Below are 6,794 nucleotides of genomic sequence, written 5' to 3'. Positions count from 1 at the left end.
ATATATATATATATATATATCTTAAGTGACATGAGAAGCAAGATGGTAGAATAGTAGTCTTCTTCAATCATTAGCAATGAAAAAATCTCAAAAAAGGGAATCATGTGCCACCCAAAGGAACTAAATCTGGGTCCAGAATTTAAGAGGTCAGCAACATTATGCAAGATAAAAATCACATTAAATAACATCAGAGAAGTTAAATATTTAAAGATACCACTCCTCTCATACTCTCAGGTCCCCAACCTACTCAGCACATCAGGTCTGGCAAAAGAAAGCCATGGCATGGGCTTGAGATTAGGGAACCATCTGTGGGAATCCTTGCTCAGTGAGCCTATGGCATTGATTCAGTCTGAAGTACATAACCCTACCCATAAGAAGTGGCAGACATTGCTTCTGTACACTCAGGGGAAGAAAAAGAAAAGCAACTGGAGAAAAGAGAGGGGAATGAAAGACACAAGCTACACTCAAAGCCCAAGACTAGAAAGGCATGAGGGCAAGCCTAAGGGCAAGAGGGCTGGTACCCCAAAGGGCATCCAGACTCACCCTCTCAGAGACTCAAACTAGAAGGACCTCCAACATATCAAAATGCAAGAAGGCTGAGAAAATCAATGGTAAAGCAGTAGAAGAGGGAGACATTGAGGAATAAGGAGGGAATCACATGGAATAGATACAAGAGTAACACAGAAAGCCTATATTCAGTGACCTGGCTCAAGCAGCAAAAAAAAAAAAAAAAAAATGGAAAGCTTCATAAAGAATACCCTCCAGAAGAGTTTCTAATACTACGAACAAATATTACACTCTGAAAGAAAACCACCCAATGAAAAAGAGAATCTTGTCAATTCCCCAGAGTTCATAGAACAGTAAGAACTTCCAGACTGGTCCAACGTGGAAATAAAAAGATTAGGAGGAAATCATCAGAAAGACAAAGATGAGAGCTCTACAAGCAGAATTTAAAAACATAAGGAACAGAGTATAAGAAAAGCAAATCTATAATGGAAATTTTCTTAAAAAGAAGGAAAGAAGCTGAGAAAAACAATAAGCACAGAGAATTTGGAGAAGCATTGGATGATAAATAGACGGAACCACAAAAACCACCACAACAATATAAACAGAACAAAAACAAAAATGAACATCTGAGAATTGAATAATTATGTTGACAGAGCTCAGTCATGGAGAAAAGTTAAGAAAACATATTTCTCTCTCTTCATTGAAGAGGTGAGGGACTATATGGAATGTTGTATACATTGTCAAAAACAGAGAAGTGTTATATGATTTTTCTGAACTGCTTTTTTTCCTTTTCTCTTCAGATTTCTGTCACAAAAGGCAGCTTACTCTGTAATGGAGAAGAGCTATATATTAAGAAACATGATAACAAAGGGAAAGGATCACTAAAAAGAAGCTAGGTTTTTTTCTTCATCATCTATTTCTATTCTTCTGAATGTAGGTGGCACCTCAGGTCATCAAAAACACTGAAGACAACATAAAAGTAAGAATGCCAAACCAAGAAAGTTTTTAGTCACCTAATGGGGCTTAATGGTTTGGGAGGGGTTATATATACTTCAAAATTAACTTCTAAGTAAAGCTGATGTATACAAAATAGATTGGAGGAAGAAGAATGTTCATGCTTACCTGTCACTGAATAATCCATCATGTCAACATGAATTTCAATGTTTTTTTCTACTTTGACCATTTTATAAAGTGAGTGTCTTAAATGTGTTAAAAAAATCTTTAAGTAAGTCACGGTCTCTCTGTGTCTCCATCTCATCAATGGTCATAGAGTTAAAGAATCTCAAAAGCAAAAGGGACCCAAGAGGGCACTTGATCCCATCCACAGCCCAGTAAAAGTAACCCAAGCTTCTGGGCCTCCCGTCTCTACTTGAATACCTCCAGGTGTCCATTGATAAGGAGCAACTTACCTTACATCTAGAGCAGAGGTTGGCAACCTTTTTGGCCATGAGAGCCATAAATGCCACATTTTTTAAAATGTAATTTCGTGAGAGCCGTACAGTGCTCACAGTGCCGCTCCTGTAACAGTGCCTGAAAAAAATGGACTTTATGGCTCCTGCAGAAAGAGCCATATCTGGCCCTCAAAAGAGCCAGATATGGTTCGAGAGCCATATGTTGCCAACCCCTGATGTAGACTCAAAAGGCTTCAAGGAAATTTCCATTCATTTCTCCTAACTATGCCCTCTAGAATCAAGAAGGGCAAAATGCTTCTCCTCTTCCCATGACAGCCCTTCAAATGAGAATAACATTCTGAGCTCAGCCTTACTCTCTGGGCTATCCAGAGACTCATCAGAGATAAGAGATGGGTGGGAGCCCAGGAAAGTTTTCAAGAAAAAAGAAAAATATACAAATGCAAATAAGTGCTTTATTCCTAATGAATCTCTAAGTTCAAACCAAGACCTGGGATGTATTTTCTGCAACCAAAGAAAGAGATTTCTCTGCTTCAATTTTTAGATTAGTCCCCAGGCTTTCATATTTGCCCTCTTGTGCATTTCAGAAACAATGCGATCAGGATGCTCAAATTATGGTAATTAAATATTATTAAGTAGGTACTAAACCATTTCAAGATGCTGTACACATTCTGCACTAAGGCCAGGTGCTGTCTGGGTCCCTTGAGTAGCGAATAATGCAAAGACTAATAAAAATGATAGAAGACTTGAAACTGAGCAAAATTAGATTAAATTTCAATCTAAAACTGCAAGATAGATTTTTTTGCATATTTTCCTATATGCCCCTAATCTCTTTCACAGGGTCTATAGAGCAGCTATTTAGTTTAACAGATTAGGACCTGGGACTAATATTATCAGTTATTTGGAAATTCAGCTGGTTTTCTTCTTTTAAAAAGTTCTACTCTATAAAAATAACTAAGACACAGAACAGAACCTGCCAGAGCTAGGAGCTCTGGAATAGGCTGCCTTTTGTTGTTGCAGGATTGTTGTGGAGTTGGTTTTTGTTTTGTTTTGGGTGTTTTGGGTTGTTTTTTTTTAATTCACTTTGAAGGAAATGTTTCAGCTTTGATTCTACCCAAACAAAGGGCACTATGGGCTTTTTCTATCTTCTTCCTGGACATACATACATACTCTCTTGCTTTATCCAACTCCAAAAGCAGGGAGAAAGAGACAGAGACACAGAAAGATAGAGAAACAGAGACTGGGAGGTAGAAAGAGAGTAAGACACAGAGGACTGACTGCAGCCCAAACAGTTTAAGTTCATTAAGAGGCAAAAAATAAAATAAAATGCTCCAACTTAATTAAAGGAAAACCACAACAGGTTTATATATTTGAAAAGTAACAAGTTTCTCCTAAGCATCCACCCCCAGCAGTAGGAAGGACTCAAGGAGCCCATCAGAAAAAGATATAGTCATGAAGCTGTTTACAATTTATATGTTCATGCATAAAACAGGAATTCCTCCTTCAATCCCCAGGGGTAGGTTTTTTTAAATTGTCAGTGCAGGCATAATACACTTTCTCTAAACTCCGCAGCCAGGCAACAAGAAATTTTTCTGCTCCTGACAGCCATTTCTTATTTGATAAAGCCAGTGGCAACATGAGACTGGCCATTAAAGTAGAATGACCAGCTGCATCAACTCACACAGATATTTTATAATTTTACTTGGAAATAAAAAAGTCCAGCTTCCTCTATTTCCTTTGTCTTTTAAATTAAAAAAAAAACAATGCACAGAGCCATTCACAGCTTAAATTCCAGTCCTTATAGAGTTAAGAGGTACAGACAATGCTGATCAATCACTTCCTGATCCCCAGAAATCTACAGAGCCTATGAGGAAAGACTGGCCCGCCAGCCTTTTAGAATTAATTGTCCCTCAAGCCCTGCTCTTTTTCTGTACCAAGGTCCCATCTGTCACCTGGATATGCAATCAAGAAGCCCCAGAATGAATCTAGCAAGGTCCCCATTAGCAGGGATAATGAATCCCCTGAAGTGGTGTCATTATTTGAATTCACACTGCTTTATTTCCTCTGGGCTGGAACCAATTACCATATTTTACATAATTATAATTTCGAATGGTGCGACTCTGAATATGTGTGACCTAGAGATTTATTATTCGCACTAATGGGGACTTGCCATAACCAAATCAGATGGTAGACCATCTAGAGAGATCACCACCACCTCCACTCTGAAAAGCAAGAAACTGAGGAAGTCCTATCCCTTGGGTCAGTGGTTCCCAAACTTTTTTGGCCTACCACCCCCTTTCCAGGAAAAATATTACTTAGCCCCCTGGAATTTTTTTTTTAATTTTAATAGCAATTAAAATTAAATTAAAATTAAAAGGAAAGATAAGTGTACCTGTGGCCATACCGCCCCCCTGGATTGCTGCAGCACCCACCAGGGGGTGGTGGTACCCACTTCAGGAATCACTGCTTGGGTGGTTAACAGTTTTCCCCATCACCATCACTGTGAAAGGCATCTCCTTCCATTCTCTTTTTTTATAATGACATGACCTTCATGGGGGGTTTGTTTACATCACATCCACTAGGACTGTGAAAAGAATGAAGAACAGCAGACAGAGTGCTGGATATGGAGTAAGAGGATCTAACTGCCACTGACTCCGATGTGACCTTGGGTAAATCACTTCATCTTTCTTAGACTAAGTTTCTCATTGGTAAAATGAAAAGACTTTAGAGTCACTAATATCCCTTCTAGCTCTAATCCAATGATTCTGTGCTAAACAAAACCGTCATTTCTACCACAGTGCTTTCAGTTTTTCCAGTAGTTCTGGGGAAAAACATCCAGCTTCCTCTAATTCCTTTGTCTTTTAAATTTTAAAAAAAATAATGCACAGAGCTGTTCACAGCTTAAATTCCTTAACATTTTGTGATGGAATATTTACTCTGCTGATTCTGGGTCTTGCTTTCCTAATCTGTCCCATTCATCAACCTTTTAGATTTTTTAACCAGTACCGCACAGTTTTTATGATTACTCCTTGATTCTACCCAAACAAATGGCACTATGGGCTTTTTCTATCTTTATACCATTTAAGATCCAGTAATGCTAGGTCTCTTTTCATTCCTACTTCTTTATTTCACTTGAGATTCTTGACCTTTTGGTTCCTCTTGATGAATTGTTATTTTGTCCAGTTCTATAAAGTAACCTCTTGGTAGTATGACTGGTATAGCACTAAATCTATAGATATAGTAGGATCTTTTTTTTATTATATTGGCAGGGCCTGACCATTAATGATGAACATCTCTCCAATTCTGTCTCCCTTTATCCGTATATGTAAGGAGTGGGTTTTTTTAAAACCCTTACTTTCTATCTTGAAATGAATACTATATATTGGTTCTAAGGCAGAAGAGTGGTAAGGGCTAGGCAATGGGGGTAAGTGACTTGCCCAGAGTCCCAGAGCTAAGGCCATATTTGAACTCAGGACTTCCTGTCTCTCAACCTGGTTCTCAATGCACCGAGCTACCTAGCTACTCCAAGAGTATTTTGTAGTTGTTGTATTCACTGTGGTAAGATTTTTGATCAGGGAAAAAGGAAAGGAATCCTAGGCATCAGGCCTGGAATCAAGGACTTATTAAGAGAAGGGTCAAAATAAGGTAATGTCTTAACAAAGTCAAGCCCTGTTTGCACCAATCCTCTATTACTTGAGACACATTTCCAGGGACACAATTGGAATGTAATGACCGCAAATCCAAACGGCCTGCCTTTTGGGTCTCTGACCTACAAAATCTTGGCCAGCTGTCCACAAATGAGAAAATGAATGAGGCACTGGCCTTCCCGTTCCTGGCTACTGCAAGGCCAGTCCTCTAATCAAGCAGAAGAAACCCACACCTGCTCAGTATTGTTTGAGCAGCACCAAATTCCTCCTTGTGTACCAAACTCTCCCCTCTGCCACAATGTCTGACATTACTATCATTAGTTACTCCTTTGGTACCAAAGCAGTATTTTTTTTTTGCACTGAACGTGATGACTTTATTGATGGTACACAAGATAGGACTATGCTCCTCCCCCCACTACAGGGGTGCCTGGGGCAGGGATGTGAAGAGGGCATGGGATCCCCAGCACAGAGACAAAGGTTATTATGGATGTGGGCTCCCCAGTGGTGGAACTACTCTTTTTTTGGCTGGGGATGAAGATCCATCATGGCTTTCCACTTTACTCCTTGGTGGCCATGTACTTCATGAGGTCTACTACACGGTGGCTGTAACCGTACTCGTTGTCATACCAAGAAATGAGCTTGACAAAATGGTCGTTGAGGGCAATGCCAGCACCAGCATCGAAGGTAGAAGAGTGGGTGTCGCTGTTAAAGTCACAGGATACTACCTGGTCCTCTGTGTAGCCCAAGATGCCCTTTAAGTTCCCCTCTGCAGCTTGCTTCACCACCTTCTTAATATCATCATATTTGGCAGCTTTCTCCAGGCGGCAGGTCAGATCCTCCACAGACACATTGGGAGTAGGAACACGGAAGGCCATGCCTGTGAGCTTCCCGTTCAGCTCAGGTATGACCTTGCCCACAGCCTTGGCGGCACCCGTGGAAGCAGGGATGATATTCTGGGCAGCCCCACGCCCATCCCGCCACAGCTTGCCAGAGGGGCCATCTACTGTCTTCTGGGTAGCAGTAATGGCATGGACTGTGGTCATGAGTCCTTCCACAATGCCGAAGTTGTCATGAATGACCTTGGCCAAGGGGGCCAAGCAGTTGGTAGTGCAGGAGGCGTTACTGACGATCTTGAGGGAATTGTCTTATTTCTCATGGTTCACCCCCATCACGAACATTGGGGGCATCAGCAGAAGGGGCAGAGATAATGACTCGCTTGGCTCCACCCTTC

General features: G+C 40.6%; 1 pseudogene; it reads right to left on the bottom strand.

Annotated features, from left to right (window-relative positions):
• Positions 1 to 5,909: 5,909 nt before the first annotated feature.
• LOC123254124 lies at positions 5,910 to 6,790 on the bottom strand (annotated as a pseudogene).
• Positions 6,791 to 6,794: the final 4 nt, after the last annotated feature.

The sequence above is a fragment of the Gracilinanus agilis genome, unplaced genomic scaffold, assembly GCF_016433145.1.
Source record: "Gracilinanus agilis isolate LMUSP501 unplaced genomic scaffold, AgileGrace unplaced_scaffold15210, whole genome shotgun sequence".
In the NCBI taxonomy this organism is placed as follows: Eukaryota; Metazoa; Chordata; class Mammalia; order Didelphimorphia; family Didelphidae; genus Gracilinanus; species Gracilinanus agilis.
The sequence above is the reverse complement of the archived record's forward strand: the minus strand, read 5'-3'. Positions and strand labels throughout refer to the sequence as shown.